The following is a 19,662-nucleotide window of genomic DNA, read 5'->3' on the forward strand; positions in this document are numbered from 1 at the left end:
ATTCAAATGTATAACCTTAAGGCATTGACACATTTATATGTTTCCTTTTCCTAATCAGAAATTGACAGATTGTAGTTTACTTAAAAAGTGATTTGAACTACTGGAGGTGAGAAACCAGATAGTTAATTTGTTCAAGATGAATAGCTGAACAAGTATTATAACTAATATAGCAAAACAAAATGAGGAAAAACCAATGAAGAAACTAATCAAAAATGATGAGCTTGATTTTTGTTTAAACAGAATATGGTTCAATTTATTTAACAAGTAATTTAGCTTATGGAGAAGGAAAAATTAGATGACTAACTCAATTGAATTAGATGAATAACACAATGAACATATCAATTGATATAGCAAGACTAAATAAAGAAAAATCAGTGAATGATTCTTTTTAGCTTAATAGATTGTTATTTTAAAGATTTCAACTAAAATAGGCAAATAACGATTTATGAGGATATAACAGACAATATCAGTTATACAGCAACAAATATACCAACTAATGAAAATGCAACGAATGAACCACAACAAATGAAGAAGACCTTCAGGTTAGAACAAACTGCTGTAATAGCTTCAATTTCCTTATCAGAGATTTTTGGCAGCTATTTTTATACAGATCATGAGAGAAGAAATTCCTCAATTCTCACATGGAGGGGAGATAGAGTTGAGTAGTAGATGGATCAATGAACAAGCACCAAATAATCTCCTCTATACATCAGTGTTTTTTTTCTTATTAATTGCATAATAATGGCTGAACAACTGAAGTCCCAATCTTCAAAGATAAAGTTAATAGAAAAGATAATAGAGGAATAATATTTGTAACAAGTCTTAGATATCATTAATATTCAAGTCCATAAACATGGTCAGAAAGACCATAAAACTTGCAAAATGATCTAGTAACAAAAAGTAGTAGATTTCTTTTCTTTTTATTATAATTTCTGTGTAATAAGGTGCGAATGGATTTTTATCCATCTAATAATATTAAAACATAATTGAAAAGAATATTATATACACATATATACCCAGATATATGCTTTGCATATTGTTCATAAGGTATTACATATAGACACCTCATGCTCTCACAGGTTGGCTCATAAAATTAGATTCTAATATATGATGATGAACCTAAGGACTTCAGCAACACAATCCTCCGTATAGAATCTAAAGTCTAAACACCCAATATCACAAAAAGCAAAAACACAACCCAAAAAAAAAAAAAAAAGAAAAGAAAAAGAAAGTGAAAAAAAAAAAACATCCACAAAGTACTTGATATGGATCAAAGCTGTCATTTTCAGACACCTTAAGAAAGGTTGCCAGGCAAAAAAGCTGTTGCAGGGGACAAAAAGTGTTAATAGAAATTAAAAGTATGAAGCTGGAGATGAGAATATATCTATCGAAATGGAGAGGATTAGATGTAAATCAGAGATACAAAAATGAATCAAATGAAAGGTCAAGTGGCAACATGAAATTGCATCAACCAACCTTTACTAATGCTGTTCCAAGATAAACAACAACAGCTTTAACAGAGGTACCAAGGGTATCATACTCCGATCTGCACACAAATACTTATTAATGCAAATGCAATTCATACAATGATAGCAGGTAAACTACAAAAGAATTAATGCACAAACACAAATTAATAGCCACAAAATAATTTATTTCACTGGATATAATACATGAGGAATATTTTAGAAGACAAAGAAAAATCCATAATCAAAATTATAAGCACATAGAAGTTCCAGCATAGTTAAACATAGCAACAATTCATGTTAGCAAATAATCACCAATGTTAACAATTCATCCATATTTGAAACAGATCATAATACCTATACACATGAGAGTTGACACATTGAGAGCTGAGGCCTATGTCTTATGAATTCAGACTTTCAGTGTTCCCTGTTGCTTCACTTGTTAGGCCATTAAAATACCTATCACCATGTACCAAACTTGGTAATTTGCTCTAAACATATGTAATAGTAAGAAACATGAAACCTCAATAACACCCAATACTGACAACATTAACACTTACTCCGTTAAACTTTTCATTTGCTGTTGAATTTAATCATCACATATTGCCCTTTTTTGACTAAGTTTAAGGTGTTTTTGGCTCTAACTCCCAACCTACGCGTGCTAATTACATTCTGTCTGTTGCAACAGGTCCTATTTGTCACGAGGAAGCTTGCCATGACATGAATACAGTGGTTCGGGGGCAATTTTGCATTTTCGCCCTCCGAATGCCCTTTTTCAACTAAGTTTAAGGCATTTTCGGCTCTAACTCCCAACCTACGCATGCTAATTACATTCCGTCTGTTGCAACATGTCCTATTTGTCATGAGGAAGTTTGTCGTGACATGAATATAGTGGTTCAGGGGCTGTTTTGCGTTTCTCCCTCCGAACGTCCTTTTTCGACTAATACTTCCACTTGATATCCTCAAGTTATGAATATAGTTTTAAGATAATACTTCCACTTGATGTATAATTAATTCAATTCAAGTGTATTGGTTTTTCACAGTCACTTGTAAATATGAATACTACTTTAAGATAATACTTTCCTTTGATGTGTCGTTTCAATTTCTACACAGGGCGAGCCAACAAGGTTGCTTTAACACACACAAGACACATACAAGAAAATTTTCATCTTATATTTGTTAAATATATTGCCTTGTCCTGTTTATGACAGCCTTTTTCCCCTCACATTTATATTATCAAAAGTTACTCATGGAAAAAAGAATAGACACTAAGGTTGTGTTTGGCAATTGCTTTTTTAATAACTTTTTTGTTGACTTTTTTTGTCTTTAGTATTTGTTTATTAAAAAAAAATATATTCAATTTTGCATCCTATTAGACTAGATGGAATTGAAAATTTAAAAAAAATAAAATGAAAAAAGTCTAGTGAAGATGACAAAGCTTACAAAGTTGATTGTTTTTGTTTTTTGTTTTTTGCCTTTAGTAATTTTTTTTATAGATGTTTCAATTTTTTCCCTTCTAAGATCTTTTGAGACTAGATTTTTGACACAAATTTAAAAAAAAAAATTACTAAAGACAAAGGGTCCCGAAAAAAAAAAAGTGTCTTCTTTAGCTGCTGCACACCTTGTAATTCCCTCTTTTAAACCCATGTGCTACAGGCTAGACAATTGTACTATAAGAAACAAATCAAAACTAGCATTGTATGGAATCAAGCTCAAGCCCAGTAGCTTTGTTGTTTCCTTAACAAATATTAAATTTACCAATGGGGTAGCTTTTGCTATCTATTTTTCCATTTGGATTTTTTATGCTCCTAATGTTTTAGGGCATCCCGACAATTATATATACCTGCTAATCCGATGCCCACCCTGCCTCATATAGTGCCGGAATGGTATTTCCTACCAATCCATGCCATTCTTCGTAGTATAGCTGACAAATTGGGAGGTGTAGCCGCAATAGCACCAGTTTCTATATGTCTGTTGGCTTTACCTTTTTTTAAAAGTATGTATGTACGCAGTTCAAGTTTTTGCCAAGTTCACCAAGGATTTTTTTGGTTGCTTGTGGAGGGTCGCTTACTACTAGGTTGGATCGGATGTCAACCTGTGGAGGCACCATTTGTTATGCTCACAATGCTAGCTTTGCTCTTGTGAGAATCAACTCTCTCTTCAAGAATCTTTTGAGCAATGCTCTCATGGTCAATCAGAACAAAGTTCTTGCTTCACCTCCTTTCTGATTTTGATGGATACCCTTGTCGATACAGAAAAGGATGTCGATCAACCTCCTGAAGTAGTAGTCCTAAAAACATGATCAAATGACAAGCAAACTTTGGTATCTCTCTTGAAGCAGTTTGCATTAACAGGCAATGACATTGCTGGTGGGTGCATAGTTGACTCTGGTATAAGATATTCTTGTATTATCAAACCTGCATATGATATTTTAGAAAGATAACTGCAAAAGTACTTCTCACAGTTGTACCTGAAGAGGCCCAATTTAAATCCATTGAAATTTGATCTGTGCTATGAGCAAGGCAAGGCAGAAGGGTTTGTGAACCTTTCTATGATCACCTGTCACCTCAAAGCAAGTTGGCATACTGTGGTAGCTAATTTGGTTATTAAAGCCTGAGGGGTCATTTGAAGTAGTGCATAGATCTCAATCGAATAATGGTCATGACCATATGTGCTTGGCCATGCCATAGATGACCGTAAAAGCATACCCGAAACTCACCAACAGATGAATCAATGGTTCATCTATAATGAAAAGACTACTTTTCTACCCAGAGGACTGCTCTAAAAATGCTTAATTTTGGTAGTGTAAGTTCTCATTTATATTGTATTAAATTTTCCATGCTAGAAATACTTAATAAAGAAGTAGAGATATTTATCTCCGCTATTTAAATGTTATTGCAACATATATAAAGTTGATACATATCTTGAGAAAACTTCATTGCAAGTGCTTCTAAGTTCTACTGCTAGCAAACATCATCACAATTAAATAGATATTTCTTAATAGAAAAATTATAATGAGGTACCAACTAGCAGACACTCGCATTGTTTGCAGTATTTAGTAGCTAACCAGAAAACGTTGATACCCTAGCAAACTATGTTTTGGAATGTTCATTTGGAAACATGGTACATTTTCGTTCCAAAACGGCAAATTTAGCAATCCAAATCGATCTCAACAGTTTTTTCTCAATGTATTTCGTTAGGGTTCCCTTAGGTGTAAAAAAAAAAAAAAATCAAATATAATAAACTAAAATCTAAGGTGAGTGAAATTTTGATATGACAAAATGTCAAAAATAGATTATAATGCTTATAGAAATGTGTTGCTATTATATGATTAATTTGGGGGAAAAAAAAAAAAAAAGAAGTTACATTTTTATTGGAAGTCTAGTTAAAAAAGTTTTCTAGACTAGCTAGTACCTGAAATTCTTGTAGTGTAAATTATAGAAGTACCCTGTCGTATAACAATTTACAGGTAACATAATTTCATAGAGATTTCTCATTTTGGTCTTTCAATCCACTTGTTGCATTTTAGTACAGTATTATCTTTGTTTTATTCTTATAAGGGTTTAATTTCCTTGAGGGGCTGCGATGAATGAAGCTAGGTGTGGGCGAAAAGAGAAGTTTGGGTCTGTATATGGATCCCCAGCCAAGAGGGATGAAGTCTGTGTAGGAAGAAACAGATGAGGCAAGGTTTTGCTGCTGTTAATAGTTGAAATGATGTGGTTTTGAAGCCACGCTGTTGTCCTTCGTTAAATGGCACCATTCCATTTATTTTCCATGCTTCTCAGCCTTTGAATCCTCAGATAACAACGTGGTGATCTCTGGGTTAAAGCTCCAGCAGATGTTGATAGACAATTTCTTCAGAGAGGATCTGAACCCCTTGTTTATTACCTTGTGCAAGTAGAAGTACCATTCTCTCTCAACAATGAAAAAAGAGCTTTGTCGCAATGCAGCAGGCAAAACTGGAAATCCAATCACCTATTTACAACAATATATTTCCTCCAATTTTTTCTATTTTCAATCTCATTTTTTAGTATCCAAATGGTCCTGACTCAGTGCCCTACCACAAAACCGGCACAACTCGCCCTGAAAAGCACCATCACAACCAGCAACCATCCTCCGAACTCATTTCAAATGCCAAGCCTGCTCCATCATATTGACATGAATCGGACAAGGCCAAAGCTGCGCCAGATATCCCAAGGCTGCCTGTCTTTCTAAACTCTATATGCCATCCAATTTCCCATTTTGTTTGTCTATGTATATGTGAACCATGATTCATATAATTGTTTAGATTATAGAATATCAAACCCATCCGAATATCAAACCCCCCTACAAATTAACCTCTGTTTTATTCATCCAAATATTCACAAATAGGAGATTCTGGTGCCTCTAATTAACAAAACAAAACAAAACAAAACAAAAACAACAATAAAACTTGTCTTTTGCTCTTTACATCCTATGCCAGGATTTTAAATCTTAAAAAAGAAAAGAAAGAAAATTGATACTAATTATTTTACTTATTATTTGTATAATCAAAAATCAATTTTATTTTGAATAAAGTAGATTACCCATAAAAGTTTGTTGGTCTTCGATTTTCAACTGACTTGTTTTATTCATTCATTGAGAATAATGCTAGGATGATTCTATTTTCTTTAGGATTGGATGCTTTTCAATTGAGATATTTAATTAGACGGTCCACTCTAGTGTACTGTTGATACAATTTGGGTCTGTTTTGATAATTCAAATTGTTCATTTTGTAATGCATTTTAAAAATCAAGCATACCAAAAATCAGGTCAATCGGATATCGGGAGCTACTGATTGGATCATGTTTGTTTGAAAAATAATTAACTGTTTTGATCAAACAACGGGAAAAATAATTTGAGTATAGGAAATTCTTGGTCATTATATGGTGTGACCTGATTGATCATGCACCCAACAACTACATCACAGGAGAGCTATAGAAAAATTCATTCACAGTAAATTGGATTTTTTTTTTCATCGTGTTTTGGTCCTCTCAAAGATGAAATTCTGGTTTCGTCTTGCTATTTTACTCTTAAAATTTTTTGCTACACGAGTTTCTAATACTACATAAATAATATTATATAACTCTCTGAAACTACTAAATAGTTACCTATAAACGATGAACTAAAGTACTCTGACAACATTTGATGTGAGACATTAATAGCATAGTAATCCCAACTTAAAATGTAAAAAAAGACATTCATTACGTGTCTATACCTTACACCAACAGTGCATGAATAGAGAACAGTTTCTTATATATAGTACTCCGTGATTTAAAGCCCAAACCCTACAGACCTACAAGCCCTCCATTCCATCAAACCATCAACATTTCATAAGACAAAAATTTACACACACACACACACACAAAAAAAAAAAAAAACAATGGTGTCTCACACAAACCATGGTGTTCACGGTCATGACAATGGCATTGGCAGCCACAACCAGCATACCCACCACTGCTATGGCGCGCAACACAAAACGACAAGTAGAAGGGCGCAACACAAAACGACAAGTAGAAGGGCCCCATTTCGAATGCTGGCGATATGTGAGTCGTGTTGAAGGATGTCATGAGGATCTACGGAGATCGTTGAATGAGCGACGAATTAGGTTAGGTCTTGATTGTTGCAAAGCAATCAAAGGGCTTGGTAGTGCATGCTTTGGTGAGGTTTTCAGATATGGGCCATATAGTCTTTTGTATGGTAATGCAGTCAAGGACTATTGTTCTTGGATTGAAAGTCCTCCCTCTCCTCCTGTGTATTTCCTACAATCTTCTCCCCTACCCAATTGATGACTGATGGGGTGATGTTACTATTTGAGGAGAGCATAGTGATGGAACATTTGGTGCATATGATATCAAGATTTTTTTTATTTTTTTTTTTGTCAGAAAAAAAAAAAAAAAAACATTTGTTTGATGAAAGAACAAAACGACAATCGGATCAAGCTATTGGAAAAACCGCATCAAGGCTTAGCCATTTCATCTCAATTACGTTAGCACTTGAAAGCAAACAAAATCATACGTAGTCCCAAAGCGAAACACAAGAAAAAGCGAGCAAGGTGCTTGCTACAAACACACAGAAGATGCCTGAAAGCAAGGGGCAAATTAAAGATACTAAACAGGGGTTCACCTGCTCTTATTCTTAGATTTGATTTTTCTGACCTCTTAATGTGAAACATCAAATCACTAATGAAGAAGCCTTCAAACCCAAATTTGATTTAATTCAGAATGCAACTTGAAGTTTGATCACATCAATCAACTTGTCCCAATTCACTTGCCTTTGACTGAAAATAATATTGTTCCTTGGAAGCCACAAATTCCATTAAATACTGCAAAAGCAGGCTTCCCAGATAATCCTCGAGTTTATTGTATCAAGATTGGAATATTGGAGGTTTGAATTATTTGGTTTATGAAAAACATCAAGGAAATGAGGCCATATTAGATCCAAATAAATAATGGATATTAATCCCTCTCCCTCTCTTTGTGTACATACGCATTTTTAATAACATACTAGATGCATTGATGTAATTTTGTATTTCAATAATTAAAGTTTATTTTTTTATTTTTCATGATTTTTTAGCTGTTGCAATGCATTTCAAAAGTTTTTATTGTAATTTCCTTTTCTAATACATTTTAAAGGGACACTTACCAACCAAGTAAGTCCTATACACAAAATTCAAAATCGATCTAATCCCAAAACAAAACACTTGCACCAATTAGTCTTACACATTTTTAATTGTTACCAAAAAATTTTTTTTTTAAATTGTTTTTTATAACTTTAAAAACACTGCTACATCCCACTACCACTGGACTTCCGTCAAACGGTCACCAAAAACTCGTCAAAATATTTAACATCACCGAAAAGTCGCTGGAGTATCGCTAGAGTGTTCTGAACGTCACTGGAAGTCACTGGAATGTCCAGAATGTTCGTTGAACTTCAATAACATCATCGGGGACTCACTAAAATATCCAGAATATTGTTTGGGGAAAAAAAAAGAATAAATGGAGAAATTATAGTGAAAAAATATAGCAAAATATTGATAAGGAAAAAAAAAAATATATATATATATATATACACATATATATAACAATAACAAACAACAATGGAAAAAATTATATATTATTTTTCAATTTTTGTAGGGTTTAAGCAAATAATCTCCAATATTGGTCAAACTAAAAAGTATGCTTTGAAACTATGTTACAGTTCCAAAGCATGATTCTATTAAGCATTTGTCCTTATTAATCAAACTGGAAAACATCCTATGAAACTGCAAAATTTTAAAGTTTGAAATTGTAAAATTTTACAGTTTTAAAGCATGATTCATTTCAGCACCCAAAAAACTGAAATTGTAAAATTTTACAATTTTCACCGCCTGTAACTAAAACTTAAAATAGTTGCCAAACTTACAATTTCAGCTTTTTACAATTTCATTTCATTACCGTCACAAATCAACACAAGAATCAAATATATATTCAGTGATAAATTTTTTTCACGCCCCGGATTTACACGGTCCGGCTCATGTGAATAAACCACCCAACAATGAACAATAGATAACAACTGATCACACACCAAAAATAAATACTAAACTATACCAAATTCCTTAGAATAGTGGTAAGTCCAAGTATCGATTTACAGGGACAAACAGGAAATTAAACTAATTTAATTGTTAGATTTCTAAATTAATTTTGATAAAAGGATTAAGGGAGTCATAAACTAATAATAAACAAATGGATTAAACTATCAATTATAAATAAAATTGGGGTTATTGATTTTTGGGAAAAACCTAAGGTAATGAGTCTACCACTAGTTACATAAATAAGGCTTCAATTTGAGATTCAATTATATTACGGTTTGAACTAAATAATACTTCGCAACTACAAATTCGAAGCATTTAACAAGAAAATTAACATGCTCAACGTCTAGGCATGAACCATCTCAAGTACTACGAGTCGTTCGCTCTAAACTAAGATAGCAACACAACTCGTCCCTCGAAGTATGGCTCGTCTCATACCTTAAACATGAAAGCACAGAAAACTATTGTATGGAAAGTATTCAACAATTACAGAAAGAAGAATACTTGAAGAGAATACTGAAAAATATATTTAAAACTTCTTAAACACTATATAATTTGTTCAAACCTTTACATAATCAAAAAGCAAAAATAAAACCCTATTTACTTGGCTAGGGTTTTATCAAAACCATAGAAATAATAGCCTAGCCACTCATGGAGGAGTGGGAAAAGATGGAGGAGGAAGAAGCCACCATGGGAGACATTCTTCAAGCCTCAAGTTCTTTTCTTCTAAACCTTAGCCTCTCTCTCCGTTTTCTCCCAAAAATCTTTAAACCCCTCTTCAGTCTTTTTTTTTTTTTTTCCTTTTTATTCCCAGTAAAAGAGCCTTAAAATTTCACGCACGTAACCCAAGGTGGGCTGCTCGAGCACCCATGTGGGCCCAAGTGCAGTGAGGTGGCAGGCCAGGATTTTTTGCTCCTTGCACGAAGAATCTGCTTTCACGCTTTTTTCGATTGAATTTGCGTGTTACCTACCAAATCTGTACAAGTGCACAAAACACATCATCTCTACCATATAAACAATATTGAAAGACAAAATGTAACTTAAGTGGCCTTAATGTGGTAGCTTTCGGCCTATATCACATCCTCCAACTTACATTTTCCTAGTCCTTGAGCAAAACAAAAGAAATAAAAAAAGTAAAATAACTCTAAGCCACTTTCATAGGAGTCACAATTACATTTAGCATATGCAACAAGCCTTTCAACCATAAGGTTACCCTAAATGGACGAGTATAGTCTTGTGAGGGTTTCTAGAAATGATACCGACAAATATCAACATATTCATATTTGCTCAACAATAATTAACCACACTACTCCACCTAACAATCAACCTATGTGCCACTACAGTGTGATATTAAGACATGATGAGTCATTGAAGGCACAATGGACAAGCATGAAGAAATTTATTGAGCAAACACCACAATTCAGTATTACAAAAATTAAGTTTCATGTATTTGTGAATGCTAGTAGACACATTATCAGTACCCTCGGGGTAAAGTGCAATCTCTATACTAGTTATCTGTACACTATAATAACCCAGTGTAACTCATGATAACATCCAACATATACAGATTGCAACCAGGATTCTCAATTTTTTTTTTTTTTTGAAAGACTGTGCAATGTCTTGATCCATTAAGCTTTCTAATCAACCCATGTAACAAGCATTGGGCCAATGACTCCCAAACAAGACGGTTTTAGGTCACTAGGTGTGAAGACACCTCTACGAGCTTAATAACTCAAGCTGAAAAGGCTACATTATTATTATTATTATTATTATTATTATTATTATTATTATTATTATTATTATTATTATTATTATTTTCTTAACTGTGCAATGTCTAGGTCCCTTAAGCTTTCTAATTAACCCATGTAACAAGGATTGGGCCAATGACTCCTAAATCAGACGGTTTTAGGGCACTAGGTGTAGAGACACCCCTATGGGCTTAATAACTCGAGTTAAAGAGGCTACAAACCCAAACAAGTCAAGGGTTTTTTTTTTTTTTTTTGAGAATCAAGGCTACTCATTTATTCTTCCTGCAACACTAGCAATTATCAATGATGTACACCAGGGATTAGAATAGAGAGGTCATCGCTATGAAAGTGCGTTCATGTGAATCAAGGCATACTCATGACAAGTGTATTAATACTACAAATACAAACAACTCTCCTTGTGCAAACTTCACATGCAAGTATCTACCCAATAAATCATGTTCATACAAGTCCACTATGTTCCCCAATTAACATACGCTCATATCACTACCATACTGGCACAAAGTGAACATCAAGTGAAGTGGTGTAATCAAGTGCAGCAAATACAAACATGAATTGTTTTTATAAAAACCCTCACCCGCCAACTGGAATACAACATTGTCCTCAATATAAGCAAGTGGAAAGTACATAGTAAAATGAGAGAGAGAGGATCTTACCAGATGGCGTAGGCATACATCCAGCGAGGCAAGGACACACCAAACACACACACACACACACATTTTTTTTTGGGAGGGGGGTCTATACAGTATAAAAGAAAAAGAAAAATAAAATTAAAAAAAAACAAAAATAAAACAAAGAAATAAAACAAAGAAAATATAACAGATATCACTGATTTGGATCCGGCGGTGGTGGAAAATGCTGCTCAAATAGGGCATGCATCACCCGAGTCTCGAATGCCTCATCATGAACCCTAGCGCCAAGTTGATCAAATCGTTTCTAGCTCGACTCCTAATATGGGTAGAAGTCAATTTGTAGAGATGCAACTGACTATTGATACCCATCAAATGCCATCTGCGAGTAATCCCGATATACCTGATAGTTGGCCCGGAGATCAACCACAGATTGCTGAATAGTGGTTTGATTGTCCAAAAGAGCCTACTATTACGCCCGCGTCATACGGAATGGCAGTGGCGCTGGTGCTGGCACGGTAGCGGGCTCTACCAGAACATCATTAGGATTGGCTGGGGCATCGGGGAGGAGTAATGGAGGCGACAGGCAAGCAGTGAATTGGCGTCATTGGGTTTTACCATAAAGCGTTGGCGGCGGAAGCTGAACCTCATTGGGTTCGAGTGGGTATATCCATTGGTCATTTATGAGTGCAATGATGAGGTTGGCGAAAGGGAGGTCCCATGTAGAACTGTCTCGGGTGTTGCGGAACTTGATTTCATGAAGGATACGGGCCATCTGGTTGAAGATCAAAATAGGGATGTTGACCTAAAACCCAAAGTCAAATTTATGCATGGCACAGAGGAAATCCCCTCGCCACTCTTCCTTGTGGCCTAAAAGGATGACATTCTTTTTTAGAACCACATCAAGGAAGAGGAGATGGCACGGTAAGTTAGCCGGCTGGATGCTAGTTCAGTTGTCATCATCCTGTCGCCCGTCATAAAATTTGGTCACCAGTGCCGGGACTGTGAGTTCCCGAGTGAACATCGAGATCTACTCTTCATTGATAGTGTCCATGGAACAATAGAGAACCTTGGCAATGGAAGTTGGTGTGACCACTAACTCCACCCTGTCAACAATGGACAAAAGAGTTCCCGGGGCCTCAGCACTAATGTATATGTTCTAATAAAAGACTCGCACAATGCGAGGATACGCCAGTTTAGTGACGGTGCAGAGGAGGCCCCGGTCTTCAAGTTGTTGGACACTCCATGTAGTGGGTTGATGGCGGTAGAAGAACTCCACATCCAAAGGTGTGTCATAGGCAATTGGTTTGTTGGCCCAAGTGTCGGTTGGTACATCCCTAGCAGCGATGTTAGCATTGCGAGGCCATTTGGGTGCTCGGTGGGATGATGTAGATATATCTGCACAAAATAATACAACCAACACAACCAAAAACATGGAACTATAATATCAGCACTCATCAAATAGCGCACGCATGCACAAATCACTCAAAACCTCATTGTCATCCCACTACCAGATTTTTTTTTTCAATTTTTTTTAAAGAAAATAAAAATGAAATAAATACCTGACTTAAATAAAAATAGGCAAACCAAAGTATGAAATAAAATAAACAAATAAATAAGTTAGTAGAGGAAAAGAAAAGAAAAGAAAATAGAATAGAATAGAATAAAATAAAATAAGATAAAAATACAAAAAATAAAAATAAAAATAAAACACTAAACTACTAAACAATTAAACTAACAATTAAATCACTAAATAAAAAATAAAACTAAATCACTAACTAAACAATTAAATTGAAATTGAAGAAATAAGAACCACTAACTAAACCGTTAAATTAAACAACTACATTATACAAAAATAGGTTACAACAAGCTAAATTATTATTATTATTATTATTATTATTATTATTATTATTATTATTATTATTATTAACGATTATTTTTTAAATTTTTTGGGGCCGCACTTGCGCCGAAGATGGCCACACGTGTGGTGGTTCAAGCCTAGATTTTTTTGTTTGTTTGTTTGTTTTAATTGTAGGGTGAACCGCACGTGCACCGGCGTCGGCCGCACATGTGGTGGTCGGTTTATGCTAAGCAACTTTTTTTTTTTTTTTAAATGAGGATGAAGATCATCGACAATGATGATGAACAAGGCTAAAAAATCACCATCAAACTACCAATGGACTAATATTACAAGTGAAAACTAAGAAATCTAAAGGGAAAATTACAAACACCCCCCTCGAGGTTTGGTGAAAATACAGATTCCTCCCTGAGGTTTGAGAAATTACAAATTGCCCCCTGAAGGTCAAATTTGCATAACAAATTAGGAGGGAATCTGTATGAAAATAAAAACTTCATGGGGCAATTTGTTATGAAAATATAAACCTCAGGGGGTAGGATGTAATTTCTCAAATCTCAGGGGGGAATCTGTATTTTCACCAAACCTCCAGGGGGTGTTTGTAATTTTCCCTAATCTAAACAAAAAGTGGGTGATTATCTATAAAAAAAAAAAAAAAAAAAGAAAGAAAAAAAAGGAAGAAGAAGATGTAGATTCGCTGGAAAAAATGGCCATCGGAAGGTCACTGGTCGAAGAAGATGGTGATGCTCCGGTAGGAAGGTGGTGGCGAGAAAAAGGTAAGTGAAGGTTGATGGAAGAAGGATTGGTGATGGTGGGACTTTGTGGGGTTGTGAGTTTGTGAGAGAGAGAGAGAGAGAGAGAGAGAGAGAGAGAGAGAGAGAGAGAGAGCGAGTGAGCAAAGAAGATGATGAGAGGTAGAGAGAGAAAATAACTGGAAAGTGATGGTGAAGGTGGGTCTAGGGTTTGGCTTAATGAAGTCAAATTTATTTTTATTTTTTTTTGAAGAAATAAAAAAATAAGTCAATATAATAAAGAATTTGCCCGTTTCTTTTCTTTTTTTTAAAGTAGGCCGCTCATGCGCCTATGTGGGCAGCACGTGCGGTGAATTATGGGCCACTTGTGCGGCAGAATTAGGCCATTCCAACGGCGTGAAAGCAGTAGGCTTTTGGGCCTTGGCCACTCATGCATCCTGGGCCTCCGCTCGTGCGCTCAAATATTTTATTTTATTTTATTTGGATGGACATGGACCTCTCGTGTGCCATTTGAGCCGCACGAGCATTGAATTTTGGTTGGCTCCAGCGGCGGAATTGGGCCGCTCTAGCAGCGCTTGCGCAGTGTGCTCTTGGGCTTGGGCCACTAAGCGGCCTGGCCCTTCATTCGAGCGCCCATGCATGGACTCTCCACTCGTGCGCTCATTTGGGCCGCACGTGTGATCTGTTGTAAAAAATTTTTTAAACCCCAATTACAATCCAAAAACTTTTCAAACCAATTCTACCTTCATTTCACATCTGAAATAAATATGGCATTTCAAAAAAAAAACTAAATGTTCAATAATTGTATAATCTTCACGCAAAAACCATAGGTACTACTTTTCTTCCGAACAATATTTGTAACTTTCCCTATTCTCCAAAAGGGTGATAGACTAGGTTAATTCGGCATCCAGAATCGAGGTGCATAAAGCTAACTCGACCTATGGGGCTGCCATACAAAGTTCAAGCCGAGGTGGTTTTGAAGATATCTCCACATCTTTGGGTATTTAAACCAGACTTTAGTCTCAGAAATTTCAAGCATTTTCGTTATAGGCTTTGCTATTCGAACTCTAGTTTCCACCGTTTCAATTGGTCTCCTATGAACTCACTACAAATATAATTAGGTGGCTATACCAGACCATTAGATTCCGTTCGGGCACGGAAAACACCAAAAGAATTACACCTTTAGAGGATTTAAAGTCTCCTAGACTCAAAGCAATTACTATGGAAGATATATTGGGTCCGTCAAGTGGATAACCTCAATCATCTCCCCTTTCTCAATACCATCCACAAAATGTTTCAATCTTTGGCCATTGACCTTGAAGGTCATACCATCTTGTAGATTCTTAATCTCAACAGCCCCATGCGGAAAGACTTTAATAACCTCATATGGGCCATCCCACTGAGACCGGAGTTTACCCGGGAACAAACGTAATTTGGCATTGAACAGCCACCCTTTTTGGTGAGGCTCAAACGACTTATGAGAAATGTGTCTATCATGAAATGCCTTAGTCCTAGCCTTGTAAATTTTGGAGCTCTCATATGCATCATTGCGAAGCTCCTCTAACTCATTAAGTTGGAGTTTCTGGTGGTCACCGGCTTTGGCCATATTAAAATTGAACTTCCTAATGGCCCACAAAGCCCGGTGTTCTAACTCAACAGGGAGATGGCATGGTTTCCTGAACACAATCCTATATGGAGACATCCCGATGGGTGTCTTATATGCAATGCGATAGGCCCTAAGTGCATCAACCAACCTAGTAGACCAATCTTTCCTATCGGGCCTCACAGTTTTCTCGAGGATGTGTTTAACCTCCCTATTAGAAACCTCTACTTGACCACTAGTCTGGGGATGATAGGGAGTGCCAACTTTGTGAGTGATCATGTATTTGCGCACTAATGCCTCGAAGAATTGGTTGCAAAAAAGTTTGCCACCATCACTAATTATGGCACGTGGGAACCCAAAACGACAAAAAATGGTTTCATGTAGGAATTTAACCACAACTTTATGGTCATTCGTTCTGGTGGCCACTGCCTCAACCCACTTGGAGACATAGCCCACAGCCACCAAAATGTATTCAAATCCAAAAGATGGTGGAAAGGGACCCATGAAATCGATGCCCCAAGCATCAAAAATCTCAAAAATCAAAATGGGGGTCATTGGCATCATATCTCGTCGTGACATAGAGACCATGCGTTGACAACGCACACAAGCTTTAAAGAAGTTATGGACATCTTTGAAGATAGAGGGCCAGTGGAACCCATATTGTAAAACTTTGGCGGCCATTTTCTGCCCACTGAAATGGCCGCCACATGCATGAGAGTGACAAAAGGTGAGAATGCTATGGGTTTCACTCTCAGGCACACAGCACCGAATCACTTGATTCGGACATTACTCGAATAATTCCTGGTCTTCCCAGAAATAATGCTTGACTTGTGAAAAAAATCAGTCTTTGTCTTGCTTAGACCAAGTTTTAGGAATTTGACCAACCGCCAAGTAATTCACTATGTGAGCAAACCACTAGAGGGTTACTTGTGATACCACAAGAAGTTAGTCGTCCGGAAACGAGTCGTGCAAGGCTAACGGATCACTTGTGTGCTCGATAAAGATGCGGGATAGATGATTCGCAAATACATTCTAGGATCCCTTCTTGTCCCGAATTTCTAGGTCAAACTCCTGAAGAGGTATAATCCACCTAATCAACCTAGGTTTGGTCTCTTTTTTGGACAATAAGTACCGCAAAGTAGCATGATCAGTGAACACAATGACTTTAGACCCTAGGAGGTAGGACCAGAACTTATCAAGTGCAAAGACAACAGCTAGTAACTCTTTCTCAGTGATAGTGTAGTTTAATTGAGCATCAGAAAGAGTACGACCAGTATAAGATATAACATGGGGCACTTTATTCACCCTTTAGCCCAAGACGACACCAAGGGCATAATTAGATGCATCACACATGATTTCAAATGAAAGGGACCACTCAGGAGATTGCATGATAGGGGCAGTAGAAAGGGTTGCTCGAAGTGTTTCAAACGCTTTCAAACATGTGTCATCAAAGATAAAAAGTGTGTCCTTAGCAAGTAAACTATACAAAGGATGGGATATTTTGCTATAGTCTTTGATGAATCGACGGTAAAAATCGGCATGTCCTAGGAAAAACCTAATTTGACGCATAAAAGTGGGTGGAGAAAGGCCTGCAATGAGGTCAACCTTTACTTTGTCAACCTCTATACCTCAAGGGGACACAATGTGTCCTAACACTATACCCCTACGAACCATAAAATGACTCTTCTCCTAACTCAAAACAAGGTTTGTCTCCATACATCGAGTAAGTACTTTAGTTAAGTTTTGGAGACATTCCTCAAAAGATGGCGTAAACACGGAGAAGTCATCCATGAAAACCTCTAAAAATTTCTCCACCACGTTGGAGAAAATGGCCATCATACACCGCTAAAAATTCGTCGGTGCATTACATAGCCCAAAGGACATGCACCTATAAGCAAAAGTGCCAAAAGGACATATGAAGATGGTCTCTTCCTGGTCAGCATGGTACACCGAGACTTGATTATACCCCGAGTAGCCATCAAGAAAACAATAAAAACCCTGCTCCGTTAACCTCTCAAGAATTTGATCAATAAATGGTAAAGGAAAATGGTTCTTCCTAGTCATGGAATTCAATCGCCTATAATCAATGCACACTCGCCACCCAATAGTGGTTTGTGTGGGGTCTAACTCTCCTCGTTCATTCTCAACAACACTGATGCCCGATTTCTTGGGCACCACTTGTGTGGGACTCATCCACTTGCTATCTGAGATGGGGTATATAATACCCGCACCTAACAATTTCAACACCTCTTTTTTCACTACCTCCTTCATGTTGGGATTAAGTCTCCGTTGCATTTCCCGAGAAGGTTTGGCATCCTCCTTTATATATATAATGCATGCACACGGAGGGATCTATCCCTCTCAAATCAGCCACCGACCACCCTATAGCACTCCGATGTGCCACAAGAACACTCATTAGTTGACTCTACTACTCTGCAGTCAAGTCAGATGCAATGATGACTGGTAAACTATCCTAATGCCCTAAAAATGCATACTTGAGTGTGGCCGGGAGTGGTTTCAACTCAAGTGTAGGTGGTGTGACTAGAGATAGTATGGCAGGTCCCTTAGACAAAGGAGGAAGGGGTTCAAACCAGGCTTTCCACAGAAGAAAATCCGGTGTATAAGAAAAATTAAGTAAGGCATTCACTTCCTCCATTGACCCGTCAATATCAAAATTTTCATACCCAAAATAAGCTAAACAAGCCTCTAAAGGGTCCTCTACAAGAATAGAGGGTAAAGCCTCCTCTACAGTCCCATCCACAACATCCACAAATAAACACTCCTATCTTTCATGGAGTTGTTGGGATGCTTGGAAAATAGTGAGTTTCACTTGCATATTTTCAAATGAAACATCCATAACCCTGGTATAACAATTTATGCATACATTGGCTGTAGCCAAGAAAGGTCGACCTAAATCACTGGAATTTGTTTCCTAAAACTGGCTACCGGTTTCATATCTAAAACCAAAAAGTCAACAGGAAAATAAAACCTATCGACCTTTACTAGCACATCCTCAATCATGTCACATGGCACTTTTAGGGACCGGTCAGCCAATTGTAGAGTAACAGTAGTGGGCTTTAACTCGCCAAGCCCGAATTCCTTGTACACAGAGTATGGCAACAAATTGACACTAGCCCCTAAAGTTAACAAGGCCCTATTAATGAAATGGTCCCCTGTAATGCATGCAATGGTTGGGGCACCCAGGTCTTTAAGCTTAGGAGGTGTGTCATTCAATAAAATAGAGCTTACTTGCTCCGTGAGTACAACCTTTTGGGACACGTGTGTCTTAGATTTACGCTTTTGCGTACAAAGGTCCTTCAGAAATTTAGCATAGGAGGGTACTTGCTTAATCGCCTCCAACAGGCGGAGGTTGATTTTAACTTGTTTAAACACCTCCATCATTGCTTCCATGGATGTTGCCTTCTTATTAAAAGGGGACGATGTATCAAGGCATTGAGGAAAAGGCGTCTTAGGCACATATGGTGCCTTAGACTCATGTGAAGCACTAGAGACTAAGTCATCCCCCATAGGTGTTTCTCTCTCACCCTTGCTCTCATTGGGTTTACCACCGTGGTCATCCTTTTTAGCCCTAGTTGCCTCAAACGCAACTGGCCGAGGCTCTAACTCTCTCTCACTTCTCAAAGTGATCACCGCTTGCATCTATTCATGGTGCTTTCCATTCACACCCGACCCCTCTGCCCCATATTGACCCTTAGGGTTGGCCACAGTCTGACTCAGTAATTTTCCCTCATCTCCTATATTCATGTTATTAGCCATTTGACCCAATTGGGAATCTAGCTTGGCAATAGATTGAGTATGGATGTGAACTACTGGTGCTAACCCCTTAAGTTCTTAAAGAACTTCCAACACTTGAGTCTCAAAGGTAGAATTTTCTTAAGGAACAAGCGGGGGTTGTGGTTACCCATAAGGTTGTGGGGTCGGTAAGGTTATGGTGGTCGGTAGGAAGATTAGTTGGCAAAATTATTAAAATTCTGCCTTAGTGGTG

The 19,662-nt window shown here is 37.0% G+C and overlaps 1 pseudogene; it reads right to left on the bottom strand.

Annotated features, from left to right (window-relative positions):
• Positions 1-1,093: 1,093 nt before the first annotated feature.
• On the bottom strand, positions 1,094-17,720 carry LOC145814066 (uncharacterized; annotated as a pseudogene).
• Positions 17,721-19,662: the final 1,942 nt, after the last annotated feature.

This window comes from Camellia sinensis, unplaced genomic scaffold (genome assembly GCF_055761805.1).
Source record: "Camellia sinensis isolate YWXY unplaced genomic scaffold, ASM5576180v1 Unanchor1, whole genome shotgun sequence".
Taxonomy (NCBI): domain Eukaryota; kingdom Viridiplantae; phylum Streptophyta; class Magnoliopsida; order Ericales; family Theaceae; genus Camellia; species Camellia sinensis.